The sequence below is a fragment of the Pseudorca crassidens genome, chromosome 14 (assembly GCF_039906515.1).
Source record: "Pseudorca crassidens isolate mPseCra1 chromosome 14, mPseCra1.hap1, whole genome shotgun sequence".
Lineage (NCBI taxonomy): Eukaryota > Metazoa > Chordata > Mammalia > Artiodactyla > Delphinidae > Pseudorca > Pseudorca crassidens.
In genome coordinates, this window is record NC_090309.1 from 4442008 (window position 1) to 4466340 (window position 24333).

Below are 24333 nucleotides of genomic sequence, written 5' to 3' on the forward strand. Positions count from 1 at the left end.
TATATATATATATATAGGCAGATAGAAATGTGCGTGTGTATATTTTGCATTTTCTAATATTTCTCAAATTGCATTTCTAATATCTTTTAAACTGACAGAACTTTCTACTAAATGAATCTGACTATTTTAAGAAATTGAAATACTCTATTTCATGCTATGGTTAGGTTTTACAAAAGCTACTGCATTTGAAAATGTACTGAGTCAGAGATGAGAAAATTACTACAAAAATAAAATGTGATGGGTCATCTTATTTTACCTTACAGTTTGGGGTTACTAACAATACATTAGCAGCAAAACAGATTCTGTGACTTTTACTGAAAGACAAGGATGCACTTTGGAATTTGAAAACCTACATTTTCTTTTTTGTCATTCTGCATTTAACATGCCACGTTTCCTTAAGTCTGCACCCCTGAGTGGAGGGAGGGGTGCTGCACAGAGTGGGGAAAAGGGAATTGGAGACTTCTATAATTATACATATGTTATTTCCAAACCCGGAATACAGGCACTCTGCAAAACATCAAATGATGCCTTTTTTTGGAATATGAGAAAAATTGCTAAACTCAATGATCCTAGTGTGCTGCAAGGATATTAAATAAACTATTGAAAGAATAAGATTTCTCCTATAATCAATTAAAAGCAAGCAATCTGCTTGCTGAGTTTGTTGTATTGTTGTTTGAACCAAAAGTGCACATGGGCTTTCAGATATTCAAGTAATACAACACTGTTTTGTGTGTGTGTGTGCCTGATGAATTATTAATTCAGGGCTTGCGCTGGGCTCACCAGCTACTCCTGAATCCCTATTAGTAAGTCGCAATTTGATGTGTCACAATGAAGGTGAAGAAGATGCCTAATAAGACTATAATCTATCTATCGGCGTGCATGCATTGATATCTGCTTCTTGATCTACTTCCTTTTGCACTGGATAAATTATTTTAAATGGGTTTTGTGTTTTTATGTAAGAAATTGCTTGGATTTTTGTTTGTTTTGTTTTGTTTGGGCTGCTGTTAGGGACATGCATGCATGCGCACATGGGTATGTTTTAAAGGGCAGTTTTATGTGCTCTAGTTTTTTTGGTATTTCTTCGCACCAGCTATTCAGATGCAGTATACACACACATATGTGTACTGCCTACCTGTATGTGTGGTGTCTGTTTACATTTTCTGTCATGTAGTCATTAAGCACACAACGTAGCCTTAAAGGATGTCAAAGCTGACAGCCCCGGCATGATGAATGATGCTGTGCTAGACTGATTCTTACCAGGTGTGGTGTGAAGGGAATTCAAATGCTCTTCAGAGCTCTTATTTGTATGAGTAAAGTTTTGCTTTTCTGTAAGTTGTGTTTTTGTTGAGGGGGGAGGGCTTTTGCACTTGTAATCTTAAACCCTGTTGTAAGATGTATTAAATATTTGAAGTAAAAAGAAAATATGGAGGTTCCCCCCAGTATGTATAGCTGATGGATCTTATCCATTTTTAGATCACCTCCACTTCAACAAACATTACCAGTTATCAGGATAAATATTTCCAAAGACTTAAAATTTCTGATTCTGGGGCTTCCCTGGTGGCGCAGTGGTTGAGAGTCCGCCTGCCGAGGCAGGGGACACGGGTTCGTGCCCCGGTCCGGGAAGATCCCACATGCCGCGAAGCGGCTTGGCCCGTGAGCCGTGGGCGCTGAGCCTGCGCGTCCTGAGCCCGTGCTCCGCAGCGGGAGAGGCCACAGCAGTGAGAGGCCCGCGTACTGCAAAAAAAATAAATAAATAAATAAAAAATTCCGATTCTGTTGTCACTAATCTTTGCAGTATACAAGGGGCCCCACTGACACCCTTAACTGGGCAGAAGTGATTACTACCTGTCTGAATCCATGAAAACACCAAGCCAAAGTTAGAATTTCATTTCAATATTAATTAACTAAAATTAACTTAAATATTTAAATTAAACTTTTATTTAAATATTTTGAGCCAGCTCCAAGTTCGAAGGGATGAAGACAACATTCTCTGACCACTCTGCGTACAATGCCTGGTCTCTGAACTAACTCTGAGAGCTCAGATCAGCCCCTACCGGGCGGTCAACACAAAAGAGCGGGGATCTGCCTGACAGCCTTGAGGTTGTCCCTCCCAAGCTTGTCGTGTGGCTAAGTGACACTCAGAGCCCGAGGCAGTCCTGAGCATGAACCAGGCATGCTGCTACCGGCGTGAACTTTGCTCATTTTCCATCATTGAATTCAATGTCTTCAGATCAAAAAGAACTTTTCTGTCTTTTTGACCATTTAAGGTGGGAATGACAGAACTAAAGAGGTGAATTTAAGGTCGGCACAATTCCACAAAACTGGAGGACCGGCCTCAGGATGTTGTCAAATACAATCTGTCATCAACAGAGGGAAACTGGCAATTTAAGTAATCAGTATATCTGAGGGATAGGGTTCTAACTTCACCCATGTCTTTACTGATCTTCCCAAATCATACTGGGTTAACTCAGCCTTTGAGTATAGATGGTCTGAAAAGCTTGTCCCATGGTCTGCAATAAACTATGTTCCTCACCAAGTTTCCAAAGAAAATTATAACACAAAACAACAAACCCAATGTCTAAGATATTTACTGCTTTGGTTTGTCTTCAGAGTTTCATAAACGTATATGAATATACGTATATGAGGTTTAATATACATATATGTCTATGAGGTATATTATATATGAGGTATATAACATATGTATATCAGGTATATAATATATGTATATGAGTATATATATATACCTCATTCCAACAGAATACATCGGTGCAGTTTGTGAAAGTTGACTGTGGTGATTTGACCATCTTTACTCAGCACATGATATAACTCTTTTACGGACACTATTCAATCCCGACGGTCAGATGCTGAGAGAGATTTTCAGCAACTGTAGTTGGACAATACTCAACACAGACAATGTAACATCGCTTCTTACACTTTTTCTACTACATACCTCCTATTTGGAGGACTTGGGTATCACCCAAGGGAATCACCTGGCCATCATCAGAATTTCCCATTACATGTTTTCTTTGTCATTTATCTTGACTTTTTCTTGGTTATCCCTTGTCTCAACCCTGCTGCCTGATACATAAGCACGATGTGCCCCGGCCATGCCCATCCTTAATCCCGTAACTCTGTGTACCCGTTTCCTCAATTTTCCTTGCCAGTTCTGTTTCCTTTGCCTCCTGGTTATCCTTTCCATTGCACCCTTCTGTGCCACTCTGGCCCCAGGAGCATGTGGCTAACCACTAAGTCCTGTTTGGGGGATTGTCCGGTTAGGCAAGAGACACTAAACCAGTCGTCAGCCCTCTCCAGGGATATGGGAAGTTGACTAAGTGCCCTTGAGCAGGCATTAGAAGTCTGGAAGGAGAGACAGGCAAAAACCTTTGAGTCCATACAATGTTCATAGAATTCTGAGCACATGGGCAACACAATGCTCAGAGCTGGTTGGAGAAAGAGCAAGCGTGATGATGAAAATGCACACAGTGCAGTGTCCAGCTACGGCAGTGGTTTCAGAATATAGGGAGAGGGGGCTTAACTTGCACGTCTCAGGAAAATATTGGGGTCCAGAAACAAATCATCCATGTGTTTGGTGGAGTGAAGCTCTTAGTAGGAAAATAAAAAGCAAAAGCCCAGAATATATATTATGTGGGCACAAAATAAAGGTTTGCGGACAAAGAAAAACGCTGCATATTCTCATCAAAGAGTAAAATTACAGGATGTCTATGATAAATTGTCCAAATGGGATCCATTTAGAAGGAAGAGCTGCTACTAATAACTATGCTGGGACAACAGGTGTACTCTGGGACCACCCAACACACAAGTATATATTTTTACCCTAACTGTATCTCATTTCACAGATATACAATGAGAACCTACAATGTGCTGGATTTGTGGTGTAGAGGTGGGCGGTCTTGTCCTCATTGTCAGGTGTCTCTCTGGAACTTGCTAGAAACCCACCCTCCAGGGTGCCATGAAAAGGTGTTCACAAGGAGGTGTCTCATTGGAGACAATCCTCTACCAAATCCCCCGAAGAAGGTGCCGGGGAAGCTGCTAGCCACTGGGTGACCCTGGTCACCATGTGGGGCAGGGACCCTGTGAAGAGGCTGTACCTACTGCAAAGGCCAGGCCCTTGGGAAGCTGGGAGCACTGCTGAGCCTGCCTGCAAGTCCGCTGGAGCTAGAAATCAGAACGCTCTTCTCCTGCAGGGTCTCCCCAGCACCCTCTACTGACAAAACTGAACGTTGCGCTAGCTGACAGAAGAACAGATACTTAGAGGGCCCAGATCCATTTTCACGCATCAGGCCGTGAAGGGAAAATTTAGAGCTGAGAGCATTACATAGGTAACTGACCCACACAATGAAAGCACATCACCCGCAGACCTGCTCCTCAGCGGCTTCTCCTTTGAGTGTTTCGGTTTTAGGTTTTTCTAGTAGTTACTTGTAATACTACAGGCAGACCTCAGAGATATTGCGGGCTCTGTTCCAGACCACTGCAGTGAAGCAAATATTGCAATAAAACAAGTCACATGAATTGTTTGGTTTCCTAGTGCATATAAATGTTATGTTTATCCCATACTGTAGTCTATTAAGTGTGCAATAGCATTATGTTTTTAAACAAGTACACACCTTAATTAAAAAATATTTATCGCCAAAAATTGCAAAACCAATTACAATAATAAGATCAAAGATCAATGATCACAGGTCACCATAACAAGTATAATGAATTTTAAAAGTTTGAAAGATTACAGGAATTACCAAAATGTGACACAGAGACACAAAGGGAGCAAATGATGTTGGGAAAATGACACCAACAGACTTTGCTCAAGGGGGGGTTGCCATAAACCTTTAATTTGTAAAAAGTGCAATATCTGCAAAATGCAATAAAACAAGGTATGCCTGTAAGCTATTTGTAATTCTTGCCAAATCAATTTTAAGCATTATCTACTAATACTTTACTATGAAAAATGACAAACGTGGCCCACTTTGTCATCCCAGTGTTTCTTCATCATGACTGCAGTGACCTATAAAATTTTAAACAATATACTTGAGCTTTATTTCCACCTGTCATCTTTGGACAGTATTTTGTGACTCTGCACTATCAGAGAGCTGTCAGTGCCTATATACTTTCTTCTACTGACCCTCTCCTCATTAGCACAGCCAACTGAGTTCTCTCAGTCTCAATGCTACTTTTACATTCCTACTATTACATTCTTTTTTAAAAAAATTGTTATTATAATTAAGTCACCTGTGCTTTGTCTGGTAGTTGGTTTTGAAAACTGAACCCAATGAACTGCACTTTCAATGTTATGATTATGTAAATGTTATTCATTGGAGTATTATTTATGGGCTCTTGGAGACATGATTGTAAACTTAAGAGCAAATATGTAAACATTAAATGAGAAAGGTACTCTTCTTAAGGTCATATAGCCAATAAAACTTGGAGTTTTCTGGAAACCTTCTCAAAGTTATAGTGAGTGATGGAGGTGGGATGTCTCAAATCTAATTCTAATGCACTGATATTGAACACAATGCTGTACAGTAAAAAGTGCAGATGATGAGATTTTAGTCATAGAAAAGTAATTTATGTTCATAGCATTAAGTCAGACAATATTGAGATGTCCATATGTTCCCATATGTATCCATCCATACCAGTGTCTGTGCTTACAGAAATATACTCATGTTTTTAGTTTGGGTTTATTTATTTTATTCTTTTTTAGAAAAAAAGGATTATACTATGCATATTATTTTTTAAAGCTTTTTATTTTGAAATTACTTTTTGATGAATAGATGGGTTCCAAAACTATCACAGAGTGTCTTGCAAGTCTTTTACCTTATCCTCTAATCCTAACATCTCACATGATTGGGACATATTTATCAAAACTAAGAGTCTATTAGTTAACTAATAGACTAATATTAGTTAACGCTAACTGTTTAACATTAACTAAATAATAGACTTTGATTTTCCACTGCCTTTTTTCCCACTAATGTTCCTCTTCTGTTCCAGGATCTGCTCCAAGCTACCATGATGCATTTACTTCATTTAGTCTTCTCCCATCTGGAATAATTTCTCCATCTTTCCTTGCCTTATATGACCTTCACACTTTTGAAGAATCCAGGTCAGTTATTCTGTAGAGTGACTCTCAATTTGAATTTGTTTCATATCTTCTCATATGTAGGCATGTTTATGGCTCTAGGGCAAGACTGTTATAGAGGTGAAGTGCCCACTCAGTGCATCCTATCAGAGAATATTTGATATAAACATGATTTATTACTGGTGACATTAGCTTTGATAGCTTGGTTAAAGTGTTGTCTGCCTGATTTTCCACTGCAGTTACCTGTTTTACTTTTTCATACTCAGTTCATTACAAGTGACTTATTAAGTCCAACCTGCACTCAAGAAAAGTGAAATTAATTTCCATCTACCTCCTGAAGGAATTTCAAAGTACCTGTGGGCCCACGTTAATAACAATGCAGTAATTAACGTATATTTAATGGTGATATTTGAAGGCTATATAAACGCCCTGATTCTCCTTAAAGTTTGGTCAGCAGGTTTGCCTGGAGTCATTGCTGCTATTGGCCTCCAATGGTAACTTTCTATTCTCCTCATTCCTGGGTTCGCCAACTTCCTGTTGGATTTTGTTTTTAATGTGCATACAATAAAACTTATTTTTATGGTGTAGAGTTCTACGGGTATTAAAAAATGCACAATCGTGTATCCACCATCCAGTACAATATAGCAATGTCATTCCTGTGAAAATTCCTCTATGTAGCCTCTTAGTAGTCAGCCCTTCCCTCTTGCCTAATTCCTGGAAACCACTGATACATTAATCCTCTCTGCAGTTTGACGTTTCCAGAATGCCCTGTAAATGGAACCCTAGGATATGTAGACTTTGGTTCTGGCTTCCTTCACTTAACAAAATGAATTTGATATTTATCCATGCAGTAACATAAACCCATAGTCTGTCCTTTACATTGCTGAGTAGTGTTCCATCCTATAGATGGGCCACACTTTGTTTATCCATTCACGTGATGAAGAACGTGATGGGTCATTTCCAGTTTGGGGTTATCATTAACAAAGCTCTTCCAAACATCCATGTATAGGCTTTTGAGTGAATGCATTTTTTAATTCATTCAAATAAAAACTAGTACTAAGAGTGCTGCACCCTATAGGAAGTGTATGTGTAACTTTATGAGGAAAATGTCAAGCTTTTTCAAAGTGGCTCTACCAATCTGCATTCCCTCCAACAATGAATGAGAGTTCCTTTGGCTTTGTATCACTGGTAATGTCAGGTTGTTATGGCTCTGGAGTTGTTTAGTTCTCTTTTGTCATTTTTATTAAGTGTGAAATGGTATCCAATTGTAGTTTTAATTTCCACTTCCCAATGACTAATGAGGCTGAACATCTTTTCATATGCTTATTTGCCAAACATATACCTTCTTTAATGAAATTGTCTATTCAGAATTTTTTTTCTCATTTTGTTGCTTTCTTTGTGTTGAACTTAAAGGGCTCTTACTATGTTCTGAAGACAATCCACATATTTCTTTTTGTTTAATTCCATTATTGTCTAAGAACCTGCTTTGTATGATTTATATTCCTTTTAATTGTCAAAGGTGTGTTTTGTTAACTGAGGTATAACTTATTAATGGTGACCTTTCAATGTGCACTTGAGAAACATATGCATTCTTTTCCCGTTGCAGGGAGTGTTCTATAAATATCAATTGGTCACATTGGTTGATAATGCTGATCTCGTCATTCGGATTTTTCGATTTCATACCTACTCATTGTATCAATTACTGAAAGACAAGTGTTGAGTACACTAACAATATATATGGCTTTGCCTAGTTGTCCTTTCAGATCTGTCAGTGTTTGCCTCATGTATTTGTAAGTCCTGTTCTTAGGTGCATACAATATAGGATTGTTATATCTTCTTGATGAAATGATCCACACATGATTAACATATTATTTACTGTTATTTTACATTTTCTGTGTGGTACTTGTCACACTTGTGTCGTATCTGAGTCTGGTTCTGATGATTGTTTTGTCTCTTCAGATGGTGGGAGTTTCCTGTTTTCTTCCCCAAGCCTCAACAAGAGTCTATACGTTCTGTAAGGCAGCAGATTTTATTTTTCTTTCCCCTTCTGTGAATTGCTGGTGGGTTCTTGGATGAAAACCCTGAAGTCTGCAGCCTCACACTAGCCCAAACTCTCACACTAGCCACACTCAGCCCTTAGGATTTCATGAAAAAATTTTAGTTGGATCTTCTTACTGAGCTAAGGTGTCTAGTAGTGTCTGCCCCAGGTAACAATTACATGAGCCTCATTTATCCTGCAAGTACCTGTCTCTCCCCAGATTTCTTGTTGGCTGTTTGTTCTACAAAGTCATTTCACTGATGGGTTTGATGAAAATTTTTAATTTACATTTTGTCCAGCTTTTTTATGTTGTTGTATGCAGTGGCCATTTTCAACTCTCCTACATCTCCAAGATGAAACTGGAAGTCTTATATTCTACATATTATTTTTAACTTGTTTTTTTTCTAATTTGAAATATCATGGATATAGATATATTTCCATTGAAATATCAGTATATTGAGATTTAGCTTAATTTGTTTAAATAGCTGCATAACATTCTGAGTATGCACAGTACCATAATTTATTTAACGAGTCTCCTATTGATAGGCAGTCACGTTTTTAATAAATTTTTCATTCATTTTTTTTCCTCCTTACTAACCTTGCTGCTTGTTGGCTTGTTGGGACATTTAAACTGTTAGGCATTGAATTGTGTCCCCCTAAAATATATGTTGAAATCCTGCCCATCATCAGTACCAATCAAAGTGATCTTATTTGAAAATAGGGTTTTTGCAGATGTAACCAACTTAAAATTAGTTCATTAATGTGAGCTCTAATCCAATAGATGGGTGTTCTTTTAAGAGGGAAATTTCATGTAAGATAGAGACACAGTCCGTGTGACAACAGAGGTGAAGATCGCAGTTCACTCTCATTATAGCTTTTGATTCTTGCTGGACCATGAATACAGCTGTTCACTGTTTCCCAAGGAAAGAGTAGTTTTCCCTTGGAAAACAGCACTAGATATTTCCCTGTTTTTTGTCATTACTTGTTCTCAAATTCTGTACCTCTATCCTCTTAGTCAGTTGTGTGTGTAAAGTGGGTTTCAGTGAACTTCTGGGTCTGACTTCCCAATAGAAGAATAGAATGGTACCGAGGTAAATAAAGTGGTTATGGAAGTGACAACGATACTCATCAAATACTCTAACTATGCCCCTGAATTTCTCAGCTGCCCTGGGAATCCAGGTGACTACTTTTTCCAGCCAATGGGCCACGGGCAGAAGCGCCACGTGTCACCAGCGTGTATTTGTGAACTGGCAGGTCACTCCCAAGATGTCTCTTCTGCCACAGCAACTGAGGAGGCTTCCTTTTCAGGATTGTAAAGCTAGAAGACAGTAAAACCCTTTCTACATCTCTGAATGGGTAACTCTATTTGTACCAGACAAGCAGTATAAGTGAAAACAAAACTGTGGAATGATATTTAACTTCAGCATGACCTAGCCTATCCTGACAAACAAGAATACAAGGAGTAACTTTATTCAAAACAGGAAAGCAGGTACAATGATAGCTTTACCTATGGAGCATGAAGAAGCAGATCTTAACCCAATAAGAAAATCAAGGAAGGCATCACAGAGTAGAGAGCAACTGAGTTAAATTTCAGAACTTAAAATCATGTGTTGTTTTACACTTGAGATCTCAGAGGCCCAGAATTGCCCTCAATCATTCAGTTAATAGCAACATAAAGACCAATCCCTACAGCCTCTGAAATAGTACTTTTAAAGAAAATTGTGGTAAGAATTTATTCATTTAAATAGTTTTGATTACACAGACATCAGAATTGACCCTCTGCAATTCTTAAAGATGATAGGAAATGAGAGGAAATAGCTATTTGAAGAAACTCCTTAGTGACTACAAAACACTGCCCTCCTCTTGGCCACAGATGATTTTTTTCTCAGGATCGCTTCGAGTCAGATTTTCTAACAGTACATCTCAACTCCATCACTAAAGTATCAAAAAAAGTGAATAAATATATTTACATAGGATAAAAATATATATGAGCCATTCATCAGGAAATTGAGATAATCTCTTAAAAACAGCATTTTTACTCATATTGGTCATTTATTATTTCCTTTGAGAAACTTACTAAAAGGCTCAGTATAAAGGGTCTATATTCATTTTCAATAAAATAAAATAAAATCCAGCTTTTGTAACTGGATCTAGGCCATGAAACTCCTCCAATACTTTTCCCTCTCCTATATAATTGTCATTTTGTCATAATTGTCTTGGAGGAAGTGTTTTATTTGTTCAACAAAAAGACTATCCTATGAATGAAAGAAATTGGCAGAGGCTTTTTGTATTAACTACCTGTATCATTACAAAATTTCCCCAGCTAACATTTCTGAAAATATTTTATAGGTATTTTTGACAGCCTCTTAAAATGTTTAAGTGGTATTTTTTTTATGCTTTAGTTATATCACAAGTTTTAACATCATATTGTAAAGTATTATATATATTTATAATATTAATATATAAAATACTTTATAAATATATTTAAAAACCTAATAACCTTACAGAATAAGTAGATCCAGAGCTCATATTCCCAGGACAGTCTTGAGAAATCGCTGGCATCTCTACAGACTTAGTGGATCCAATGGTATGTATGATAGTCCACAGGTGGGTCCACGATGAAAGTTCATGTAGGTTGTACTCCACAAAAGACTCTTCCCCAAGGGAATAAGTAGAGTCCAAAATCCAGTCCACTCTCTGTTTACCAAGCTTTATTTCCTGGTTAAGCTGGATTAGGTGAGAGGAAGTGGCAATTTACACAGAAAGCCATAGGCTCACTAATCCACGTGCCCCAAGTCGGAGTCCTTCCAGAAGGGTAACATCTTCCCTCATCTGTATACCCCCTTGACAGAGTCAGCAGTGATCTCTTCTATATCTTTAGATCAGAGAGTTCTCATAATGGTTTACAAGTGTGGTGGAATATCAAACCCCATCGACCCTTGAATTGAAAGGGAATTTTTTAGACCAGTCCAAGACCTACCAACAAACAAGACATAGAAAAAAACAAAACCAAAAAAACGTAGAAGCAACAGGCACACCTATTACAGTTAGTGGAATTAAACATTAAAGTAACTCGAATTAATATGCTCAAAAAAAGACTTCTTAAATTTTTAAAGATTAAAAAACATTTAAATGAAATAAAATGGAAACTCTAGAACTATAAAGATACATAGTGTCAAAAATTACGATATTAACAAATGAATTTAACTACAGAGGTATGCAGCTTAAGAGAGAATTAATAAACTGGAAGATAATTCCATAGAAAACACCCAGAGTAAAGCACAGAGAAAGAAGAAAAAAATAGAAAATACTGAAAAAGGCATAAAATTATACATGAGTTATGGTGAAAAATCTAACATGAGTTATTGGCGTCACATAAGGAGGGGAAAGAATGAGGTAGAAGCAGTGCCTGGAGATACCAACAGAATTTTCAAAACTAGTGAGAGATATCAAGCCACATATTCCAAAAGCACTGTAAACTCTAATCAAAATAAATACCAGAAACAAACTAACAAAAACATAAAAAGTAAAAGAAACACATGTAGGCACGTAAGAATGAAATGACAGAAAAACAATGACAAAATGTGAAGAGCAGCCAGGGACCAGGGTGTTTTTTTTAAAAAGTCACAATATCCTCAGAGAAATAGTAATAATACTGGAAGCTGACTTCACAAAAGAGATGGGAAGCCAGGGAAGAATGTGCTCAAAGAAAATGAAAGGAACTTGTCAACTAGAATTCTGTACCCAGAAAAATGGTCCTTAAAAAACAAAAGTAAAAAAGGACATTTTCAGACAAGAAAACACAGAATATAATATTGGTAAACTCACACACAAAAAGATATTAAAGTGATTTTTTTTTCAGGGAGAAGGAAAATTAACCCAAGTGGGAATAGAAATGAAAGAAAGAATAAAAACAAACAAAAGAGTAAACATGTTGGTAAATCTATAGGAATATTGACTGTATAAAACAATAATGGCAATAATAATGCCTCGAGGAGTTTGAATATATATAGTTTTAAAATCCATGAAAATAACACATAGGAGAAAGGTAATTAAATTTAGTGAGTTTAGTGAGTTTCCAAACAAAGACTTTGCTTTGTTTGGAAAATGATAGCAATACTAATTTACATTGAACTATAATAAATCAAAAAAGCATGTTTAATTTCTAGATGTGGACATTCATAAAATAATAGTAACAATCTATAAAAAGGAGAAAAGTTGCATAATGCATCCCCTTTCACATATGCAAAAAGAAAATTATTAACTACAGAGACAACCGAAATTATTTTAAACAGAAAAAGTAAAAATAATGTAAAAGAAATAAAACACAATTGTATACTTCGTAGCTCAGCTGTACATAATATTTGTTAAAATCACAGAATATAGTTGCCTAATATTAGTCTAATTACAAGTAACATATTAAGAAGTCATTGAATCATATGTAAAATGTAAACATTAAGGAGATACAGTATAGAAAATAAAGGAATAACAAAATACATTTAAAATATTGAGGTAAAGACCATAAGAAACAGCTAAACGTGTTGAAAATCATTGCCTCTGAGAATCAGGGTAAAGACAGAAGGACAAGTAGATGGTGATTTTTCATTGTAAGACTTATAGAAATATTTTACATTGGTGAAGTAAAAAAATCAAATTAAAATTTAAAATAAATAAAGAAAAATCTTTATCCAAGAACGAGTACCCAAAAAAGCTGAATATTTAAGTAGCTCAGGCAATTAAAAACCTCAAAGGTGAATAAAATTCCCTATTAGATCTTAGTATAAGCAATGGAATGGCTCCTTCATTGAGAACTGCTGCGATGCTTGCAATAAATGAAAAAGAGAAAGAACAACTATTGATTTGAACGTCTCTCTTTTGAGATCAGCAGACTTTTCTTCAAACTAGAAATGTTAGCATAACTGTCGTTTGCACCCTGTGAGAAGAAAGGCAACATACTAACTTCCTCCCAGAATCACTGACAGAAGCCTTTCAGAGAAAAATCCTTCAAAACTTGTAGGAGGCTAAACTACCAAATTCTCAAAGAGGAAAGTAAAGCACATTATAGAAATTTCAGTACATTTGATAGATTCCTCCCAAATTTTTAAGTAGATAATTTGTGAATATTTGAAAAAAAAATAATGATCACAAGTAAGCTACATAGGTTGCTTAATTAAGAAAAGGAAGTCAATTTTTTCTTTAATTACATAAACAAAAATGAATGCTCTCTCTATACAGCAGGTCTTGAATTCTGCAATACATTTGAGAAAAGTCTATTATGACATGCTTAAATGCACATGATTCAGGAAAAGGTGGACAAAACCTGTGGAAATGTTTACTTAGGAGACAAATTGCCTAAATTGCATTTGCCATGGTGGGTTATTTATTAATTTATCCCACAATTAACTACTGCCTGTCCACAAAACTAAGCACAATGCAAGACACTAATGGGATAGTAATGAGTAAGCATAGACAAGCTCTCCCATTCATAAGATTACAATTTACAGATGGATGCATATGGTTAAATATATGATTATAATAAATTGTAACAGATTTTATGATATCGATATATAGAGTATGATGGGAGAAGTAAGAAGTGGTTCCCAGAGGAACTGAAATCCAAATGAATCTTTGAAGGATGAACAGGAACAAACATGTACTAGCCTGTTCCTGAGGTGAGATGAGTATAGTGTATCTGAAAACAATCAGAGTACCTTAATATTATCAGCGTGCAAAGTAAACGTGGAGTGGGAGACCTGTAGAGAGAAGACGAGAGACAGCATCAGAGGCCAGGTGTGAATAAGACAAGCCACCTTAAGGAGTCATCCCTGAGAGGCCCCTACAGCAGAGGAGTGATGAGATCAGATCACCTTAGAAGGACCGCTCTGGCCACGGTATGGAAAGTGATTTGAAGGCTGACAGCACTGGAATCATAGAAACATGGAGGAGGTCCCTGGGATGATTCAGACAAAAGTTTAGATGGGGGATGCAGTGATTCAACAGAAGGATTAGAAGGAAGTAGACAGATTCAGGAGGTTCTTAGGAAATGACTCAGGAGAACTTGGGAACCGATGATTCTGGATGAGGTGTTGTATCTGTCCTGGACTGTTCACCTCGATACAGAGCATAGAGGATACACATGAGAGGGACAGTCATGGGTTAGTCTGGGGCATGTGAAGTATCTATTTGGATCTATGTATTCAAGGTGGGAAATCAGTAGACATCTGGATATCAGCTTTGAAAACAGTGAGTAGCTAGAGAATGAAGCTAGATTTCTGGCAGTCATCAGGGTCTAGATAGGAATTAAAGACACAGGAGTAAATGAAATCTCTCAGGGGGGCTTGTGAAATGAGGATAGACCGGGGCTAGGATGCAGAGCTGATAAACTCTAACTTTCAGGCATAGATTCTCAAGGGATTGCTAGAATTAGGATCAAATCTGTGCTTGTTAAATCTTCGAAAGGCTAATCTCTTATGGTGAGACCCACAGGATTCCTATTCATATTCAACCTTGGCAACCAGTGATCTGAAGATTTGCCAAAGGGAAAAAGATCAAGCAGGAGGTGTTAAAGGAAACAGTTAGAGAAATTTAAGGGAAAACAACAGAGGCTGAAATTGTTTCAAAAAGAGGTGGTGGTCAATAGTGACAGATGTGTCCAAAATTTGAGTAGGGAGAAGTTGGGAATTGCTATTGGGTCAAACCCAGGCACTTGGTTGATATCCTCGAGAATGCAGTTTCAGAGGAGCCAGGAAATCAGGAGACAGGCTGCCCTAGGAAATTGTAGGGATGGAGAAGGATGGCAGAGCTGGTTAGAGGAAAATGAGTAGACAAACAGACACGCTCTAGAGGTATGGCTGTACAACGTTAACCAGGGGTACAGAGATGGGAAACAAAAGTGACGTGGGGAACTCTTTACAAGATGGGGGAGACTTGAGTGCTAATGGGAAAGGAAGTGAGAGAAAGTATGTGATTTTGGGGCTCAGCTTGAAGAAAGATGCGGTCCAGAGGTGACGTGGAAAAATTGGTTTCAGAGAGGAAGAACAACAGCCAACGAGTTGTGACCGAAGAGGAGGGGAAATATTGGACCCCTGGCATTTGAAAATTTGGTGGCAAGATTTTTCACAGCTCTCTTCAATCAGGTGAGTTTACAAGTATTCGGGGGGTGGGGGTGTTCTTCTTTCTCATTTGGTTTAGTGGCTTTTTGGTACATGTGGTATTTATGCTATTTCCATATCCATGATTTGGGCAGTTTTTTACAAAACGAATTCAATAGTTTAGGGGAAAAAGAAACTTTTTCAATGCTTTGGAATCAATTATGTAGTATGGAAATTACCTGTTTCTATTTTTTGTTTGTTCCTCTGTTTTTGTGAGTCAACTACAAGTCAGAATAGTCTTAGCTTTGCAATATATGCTTTTTACTAATTCTCAAATATCCCTGATGATTGACTTTTTTTAAAAGAGAAAAACCCTTGAGATGAAGTGAGAGAGTGGCATGGACATACATACACTACCAAATGTAAAATAGATAGCTAGTGGGAAGCAGCTGCACAGCACAGGGAGATCAGCTCCGAGATTTGTGACCACCTAGAAGGGTGGGATAGGGAGGGTGGGAGGGAGACTCAAGAGGGAGGGGATATGGGGATATATGTATACATATAGCTGATTCACTTTGTTATACAGCAGCAACTAACACAACAATGTAAAGCAATTATACTCCAATAAAGATGTTAAAAAAAAAAAAAAAGCCCTACCTGTTGTCAATATCTGGCAGAGAACAGACACTCAGTGCACATTTTGAATGAAGAAGGAGACAAATCAGCCCCGTGCCTTCCACATCGCCCTCCAAACACATTCTACCTCTTGTATTTACAGCTCAGTTTCCAGCCGGGAGGCTTGGAGCCACACAAACTATTGGCATAAATTGAATCTCTGCTATTTGCCAGGCATTGTGCTAAGCCCTCTAACTTCAGGGCAATTTTCAGTTGTCCCCAACTCTCTCCTCACCATCTACATCTGCAGATCCCACTCAAACTAATTCTACTAAGAGATGCCCCTGGATTCCTGCCTTTTCTCTCTCTATCCTAGTGATGATACCTTCATCCTCTACCTGATGACCTCTCACCTGGACACCTAACAAGCCTCCGGTGTGAGTCCCCACCACCACAGCCAGTCTCTCCCCACTCCCTCCACCTTTTACATTCCTAGTAAAGTTATCCTCCAAAAAAAATTCAAAATCATTCACATCACTGACCTGATTTTAAAATGTTGACTATTTGTGATTAGTTTGGATAAAATCCCAAATTCCTTAGCTTGAATGGTCCTTATTTCGGCCACACTTCTTATCCACATTCATTCTCAACTCTCTCCCACCCCGCAGACCCTCCACCATGCTCACAGTCTTGCTGTTCCCTAACCCTCCCTAGGTCCCTTGTCTCTGCTTCTGCTTAAATTGCCCTTTGCACCTTCATCTTCTCCCAAATGCCTGCCCACCCTTTAAAATCGAGATCAAACGTCACCTCTTTAATGGAACTTCTCTCACATCCCCGCACACAATTATTTCCTATCTCTGTAATGTCACTCATCACCGTGCATTCTTATTCACCTTTAAAATCACTCAAGTTGCTCCTCAAAGCAGGGAGACAGGCTCCTTCTCATCCCCCACTGTGTTCCTGGTACCTAGAAGTGTCACATTCAATCTTGGATTAATTTACTAGGGCTGCTGTAGCAAAGGACCACAAGCTGGGTGGCTTGGGCAATGAAGATTTACCATCTTGGAGCTCTGGAGTCGGGAAGGCTGAAATCGAGGTGTTGGAAGGCTGGTTTCTTCTGAGGGCTGTGACAGAAGGATCTGTCCAGGCTTCTCTCCTTGGCTTGTACATGATCATCTTCTCCCTGTGCCTCTTCACAACATCTTCCCTCTGCACATGTCTCTTTGTGTTCAAATTTTCCCTCTTTACAAGGACACCAATCCTACTGAATTAGGGGCTCACTTTGCTCAGTATGACCTCATTTTATCTGATTACATCTGCAAGGACCCTATTTCCAAATAAGTTCACATTCTGAGGTCCTGGGGGTTCAATCCATAACAAATGCAACGGATGAATGCTTGTTGAAGTAGTGCATGAGCACACAGTGAAGGAAGAAATGAATGAAGCATCATCACTCTGTCCTTTGAAATGTACCCCATCATTTCCTTTCCTCCCAAATCCCACCAGCTATTTTCTTCACTCTTTCTCAGGTAACTTTTTATTGATCGCTGCTATATGGCTCTATTTCCCAATCCAGCCTTCATATTTCTGCCATATTATTCTTTTTCAATGCTCTTTACACCAACTCATTTATCTGACTAAGGGTTTCCCACGGCTCACTTTCTCCTCCTGTATCAAGTCTAAAAACACCCTACTTCCTTCTAAGAACTATTCTAATCTGACTCTATCTTATTTATTATAGGTTAGGCAATGTATGGGCTTGGCCTGTGTGCATAGCTCCACGAGGCTGGGGGACTCTTGAGAGGAAACGAGATCTAAAAATTGACCACATATTTTAAGTAGGTGAAATCTAGAAGGAGGCCTGGGGGGGTTATATGGCTCAGCAGGCTGAGCAACACGTCAGAAGAATCTGATGATGAATAAACAGGCAAATGCAAATATAGCATCAGGAGCTCTACACAAAGGAGCAGTGGGTCCCAACAGGCTGGTGGAATCCAGCAATAGGAAATCTAAGGGCAGGTGAAATTCTGAACTGCAGGGAAGCAGACCATACAGGAAAACGTATCTCTGGGTTAAAAAGCACAAGCCACTGGGATACAGTTCAGAAGGAGGGTCCAGGTTTTCTGGTTGAGCCATTAGACCCATGAAAACAAACAAACTACAACCTAGGGCTGGAAGTGTTGAGCACCAAGGAACTGAGGTGAGAGCAAAGAGGACATGGGAACCAAATGAGTCAGCCCAGTTCATTCAAGCTGGGCACAAGAATAATGGAGCGGCACAGGAATGTGATGAAAAACTAGGCTTATGTAATCAATCTTCCCTCCCAACCAGGAAGAAAATATAGACAGATAAAATATTATTTTTGTTATTATTTAACAAATATTTTACACATAAAACAACTGCTATTTAATATTATTTAAAGACTTAAATGTATGATCTGAAACCATAAAACTTCTAGAAGAAAACATAGGCAGTCTGCTCTTTGACACAGGTCTTAGCAATAGTTTTTTAGATATGCCTCCTCAGGCAAGGGAAACAAACAGAAAAAAGCAAATGAGACTACATCAAACTGAAAAGCATTTGCACAGCTAAGGAAACTATCAACAAAACAAAAAGGCTGCCTGCTGAATTGGAGAAGGTATATCTGACAAGGGGTTAATATCCAAAATACACAAAGAACTAATACAACCAATATCCAAAACAAACAAACAAACCGATTAAAAAGTGGGCAGAAGATCTGAATAGACATTTTCCCGAAGTCTTACAAATGGTCAACAGACACATGCAAAGATGCTCAATATCACTAATTATCAGGGAAATGCAAATCAAAACCACAATGAGATATCACCTCGCGCCTGTTAGAATGGCTGTTAACAAAAAGACAACAAATAACAATTGTTGGTGAAGATGTGGAGAAAAGGGAACCCTGTACACTGTTAGTGGGAATGTATATAAATTTACGCAGCCACTATGGAAAACAGTATGGAGAGTTTTCAAAAAGTTAAAAATAGAACTACCATACAATCCAGCAATTCCACTCCTGGCTATTTATCTGGAGAAAACATAAACGCTAATTTAAAAAGATATATGCACACCTAATATCATTGCAGCAGTATTTACAAGAGCCAAGATATGAAAGCAATCTAAAAGTGCCCATAGATAGATGAATGGATAAAGAAGATGTGGCACATGTATACAATGGAATATTACTCAGTCATAAAAAGAATGAAATCTTGCCATTTGCAATAACATGGATGGACCTACAGAGCAGTATGCTAAGTGAAATAAGTCAGACAGAGAAAGACAAATGCCGTATGATTTCACTTATGTGTGGAATCTAGAAAACAAAACAAATGAACAAACATAATAAAACATAAGCAGAGCCATAGATACAGAGAACAAGCATGTGGTTGCCAGAGGGGAGGGGGATGGGGGAGGAGAGAAATAGGTGAGGGAGATTAAGAACTACAAACTTCCCGTTACAAAATAAATGTCATCGGTATGAAATGTACAGTGTGGGGAATATAGTCAATAATTATGTAACATCCTTGTATGGCGACAGATGGTAACTAGAATTTTCGCGATGATCATTTTGAAATGTATAGAAATATCAAATCATTATGTTATGTACCAGGAACTAACATAGTGTTGTATGTTAATTATACTTCAAAACAAACAAGGAATCTCACCGAAAAAGAGATCAGATTTGTGGTTACCAAAGTGGGGCTGGGGGGAGGGAGGATTGGATGAATGTGGTTAAAAGTTACAAGATTCCAGTTATGAGATAAATACATACCAGGAATGTGAGGTACAACATGATAAATAACAGTGTTGTACACTATATACGAAAGTTTTAAAGACAGTAAATCCTGAGTTCTCATCACAAGGAAAAATATATTTTCTATTTCTTCAATTCCGTACGTATAGGAGATGACTGTTCACCAAACTTATTGTCGTGATCATTTCATGATGTATGTAAGTCAATTCATATGCTGTACACCTTAAACTTCTACAGCACTGTATGCCAATTATATGTCAATAAAATTGGAATAAAAATATGATTTTGAAATTTTAAAAAGATCCACAGCGTTTTATCTGGTTTTAAAAATTTGTGACACAGGGGGCACAACATGACGTGAGGATAAATGTTTCCTAAAATATCAGTAACGTTTTCTCAATGAGTAAGCACAGCAGAGGGAGAAGAAGCCCAACAGGTCATGAGAAGTAGACACAGATTTCCAGGCTATCTCCACAGTTCCTTGTAGGAGCTAGTAACCCTCTGATGGGCTAAGCCTCTCTTCTCTTATACTTACCTTATATGGTTGTCTTAGAACCAAATGAAGCAACATATGTGAAAATTGCTGTGTTGACTAGAGGATGCATTTCAAAAGCTTGTCACCACCATCAAGGATAATAGTACAGCAGTAGATAATATAACACTATACTAACATACTAATAGTAAGAGGACTAGTATTTAAAACCCTTGCTGCTGAGAATTCCCTTGCGGTCCAGTGGTTAGGACCCTGCGCTTCCACTGCAAGGGGCACCGGTTGGATCCCTGGTCAGGGTACTAAGATCCCACGAGCCGCATGGTGTGGCCAAATTAATTAATTAATTAATTAAATTAAATCTTTGCTGCTAAAGGAAAATGTGACCTCAGAGAGGTGTGCTTTTCTGCTATTCGTCGTTCGTTTCATGCCCTTTGGCCCTTGTCCAAGAGGTGCAGCAGCTTCAGATGAGACCCAGAACAACAAAGGGCAGGAGATACTGCAGGAAGATGGTGCCGGCGGAGGACTCTTTCCTCCCTGTCCCCATCCCCCTCGGGTGCCTCTCCCCCAGGCGGGCTCAGCTCCCCTGCCAGTACCACAGTGACAATATGAGATATCGCATCTGAAAGAAGCACAGCCAAATATTTGATTTGGACGATTACACTGAAGATGCCTCATCACAACTGTGGGTGCCCAGATTACCAACTCCTTGCTCTTGGCTTCCGTACACTGTGCAGTGAGTACAAACTGCACAGAGAGCTCATTACAACACGGATGGAAGGGATCCCAAATGGCTGATGTGCAGTGTCTTGTTTGGGGAAGGAGTTCACTGATGAGGAATAAGCTGCGGAGGCAAAATGCTGTTGTTTTTCCTGTCAAGGCAAATGGTACTAAGCACATGGCAAGCGCGTTTTAATTTTTTTTTTTTTCCTTTCTAACTTGGATTCAGAAATCCTTGGCTATGAGAAAGCAATTCTTTTTCAGGCAGTAGTCGCCATGACTTTTACCCTTCCCTCCTTGACACACCACTGTCTCCATTTCTGTTAGCATCAGTGACAAAAATTACAGATCCTGAAGGATCTCTAGTCTCAGCTGTTTCGCCCCCTCCCCTTCCGGTATTAGCTGTTTCTGACACCCTCTTGGGTTCCTGTTTCAATTTGACTGAAACGTAAATAAAACCATTGTGCCTCATTAGCGACAAACAATACCTTCTTTATAGTTTTACTCCATGGGGATAGTGTCCTTTAAACTTTATGCAGAAACTCTTACCCTCCCTAAAGAAGAAAGGAGACCAGGACTTCAGATTTCCCCACATCTGATTGCAAAATGAAAGGTACACTGTGTTTTTATTTTAAATGTATAAAAGCGAATTTCTCATTCAAAAGTATCCAGTCTTCCTGTCATTGCTTTCAGTGATAATAGTTGTTATTAGAAAATCCTGGAGGATCACTGAAATGCAAGATTGGTGAGACTTTGGTCATTACACACGTACATACACACACACCGCACATTCACAGACATTAATTATGTGAGAACACAAATAGATGCACGTGCATCAACGCGGAATCCTGATGAGGTTCACATTTTGTATCTAGGGTTGTTTATCTTCGCATGTATTCACATACATTCCCACTTGCATACAAACACAAGTATATCGCATGCCAACTTGTATACATACCTAAATCTAAGTCTTTAGAATGATCTAGAAAAAGGATTAAAGTGACCAGATGCGCGTATGTTTTAATAGATGTCCCTTCTTGATTTTCATAGCCTGACCTGAAAAAAAACATCAAATCATAATAAAGGATGCAGGATAATTTGCTTCTGCTGTCGAGTTAGTTTGTTAGCCCTGCGTTAATCATGCCAAGGTTGTGGGTTTGGTCCCCAGGCAGGCCATTTACGTCTGTTCAGCTCCAGAGCACCAAGCTGCACTTGAACCCACATCAGTCATGAGATGAATGCACCACAAAGACTTGAGGTTGAGCATGTGAGGTCTGGAATAGACTCCGTGGCTGTAAAGCCCAGCTCTCCACTCCCCAGATATGTGATTTCCAACGTTACGTAGCCATCCTAAGCTTCCATCTCCTCATCTGTAAAATTGGAATAATAATTATATTTCTCTCCTCAAACTGCTGTGGAAACTAACTGAGAACACACACAGCACAGAGCCTGCCGGGGATGGAGGCTGGGACAAGAGATGGTATCAATATTCATCACTTTGTTACCAGGGAACTAAGCAGTTATGTTGAGTGGATCATATAAATTCCATCCAGCGATCACAGCTCAGGAGCAAGTTTGAAACCCAGGATCATGAGTTTGAAGAATTTGCTTCCTGCAAATTCAAAACGAATGGAAAAATAACTGGCTTATTCCCCAGCTCTCTATTCCCTGATTAATTATTTGAAAGGTTTACAAAACGAATTCCACAGCTTAAAGCCCAATTAAACCTTGCATGAAAAAGTGGGAAAAAAATCAATATATATAGTATAAACTTCAAAAAATATATAGTCAACTTGTCAAGGAGAAATATATGCAGAGAAGAAAATTAACTGTATTCTCCATGCATTCCTATTTCAACTTTACCTTCTACTGTCTTTTCCACTAGTATTGCTCTTATAATTTCACTGAGTCCCCCAGAAGAGCTTTTAGTAGAAAGTGGAGTCATTCAATTACTTTATCTAAGTCCTAATTCATCTATGTTAATATCATAAATAAGATACTATGTGATGAACCTAAATGTTTTTTGGATATATTAGGTAATTTTTCTATGTGATGATTTACCTGCTATCATTAAAACTGATTCTAGAAGGATATTCAGTTTGAAACGTACTATAAGTCCCAGACTCCCTTTTCTTTTTCTGTGTTCACTAATATTGTAATTTCTTCTCACAGTATTGGTTTGTGTTGCTTCTTTGGATTAATTTTTCCATATGTTTCTAATTCACTCTCTAGAGAAATCAAGGTCACGTATAAACAAAACCTCAGCTTGTTAAAAAGTAGAAAAAAGAAATCAAACCAATTATTTGCCATCATTTCCCACCTTTATATTTGTTTCTCCCACCAGATAATCATTTAAATGAATTCCACTTGTGATACTGACATGGTCTATTTTATAATTAGCTGTAACATAATCTAAATCTTAAACAAAGTGTCTTATAGAACCTCTAGCATCTTAGAACCACTTGGAACAAATTCTTCTCAGCACTTACCAAAACCTTCTCACAGAGAGCTTCTGGAAAATTGTTGTGTTTCCAAAAAGCTCAATCCAATTTAAAATGTTCGTATCACTGACTTATGCTACAGTTTACATCTACATGTAGCTTTACCATTATTTATGCAAATTCATCTTCGTGTTCCTTCATCTTAATTTTCTCTAAATTTCTGTTGATTCAATCTCTTTTCCTTCTTATACTAAAATAAAGTGAAAAAAATTAAAAACTACAATTTCCACCCATGGTACATTTGATAAAACCAAACAATGAAGTTTTATTTAAATTACCTCCTCACCTGATATTTAAACATCAAAATGTTCAAATCAGACCACAAACAACATGTATGAAAGGGTAGCACCTATGTTGAACTCAAAATCTTATCTCTTACCTGCTAGTAAATATAATGTGATTATCACCTATCAGGGGGTGTAGAAATGAGAGAATTTTCCAAATATGGATTCATCTGCATTTTTTAAAAGTAGTAAAGAAAGAAATAAAACTACTATGAGATGTTGTTTACTAAGATGCTGGTTATTCCTCTTGGGACTCTTGCTGACAGTTTAATGAGGCTTCCTAAAAATAGCACCCGGCATAGAGACTTACACTGACCACACAGGAAAGCAAGAAAAAAACATCGTGGGGTGGAGAGGGCCAGATCTCTCCCTTCTGTCTTTTCCCCCCGGTGAATGTCTGCTAAAGCTTAGCTAGCAAGATTGGTATCTGTCATCACCCAGTTGCTGTGCTCTGAATGCATTAGGGGCACAATGAAAACAGACCCCAGTCCCTGTAGTGAGCCCACAAAGGATGCTTGAGAATTTGAAGATGTTCTCCCTGCATCCAGAGGCCAAGGCAGTGCCTTCTTTGGTCGGGGGACTGGGATTTTGGTGTACTGTTCCCCAGCATGGCTCTATATGAGTTTTCAGCTATGGCATATCAGGAGGACGGGGAGATACCAAAAGAACATTTTAATAAAGAACAGTATAACACTAATCTGGAGACTGGAGCAAGAAGGACTCCA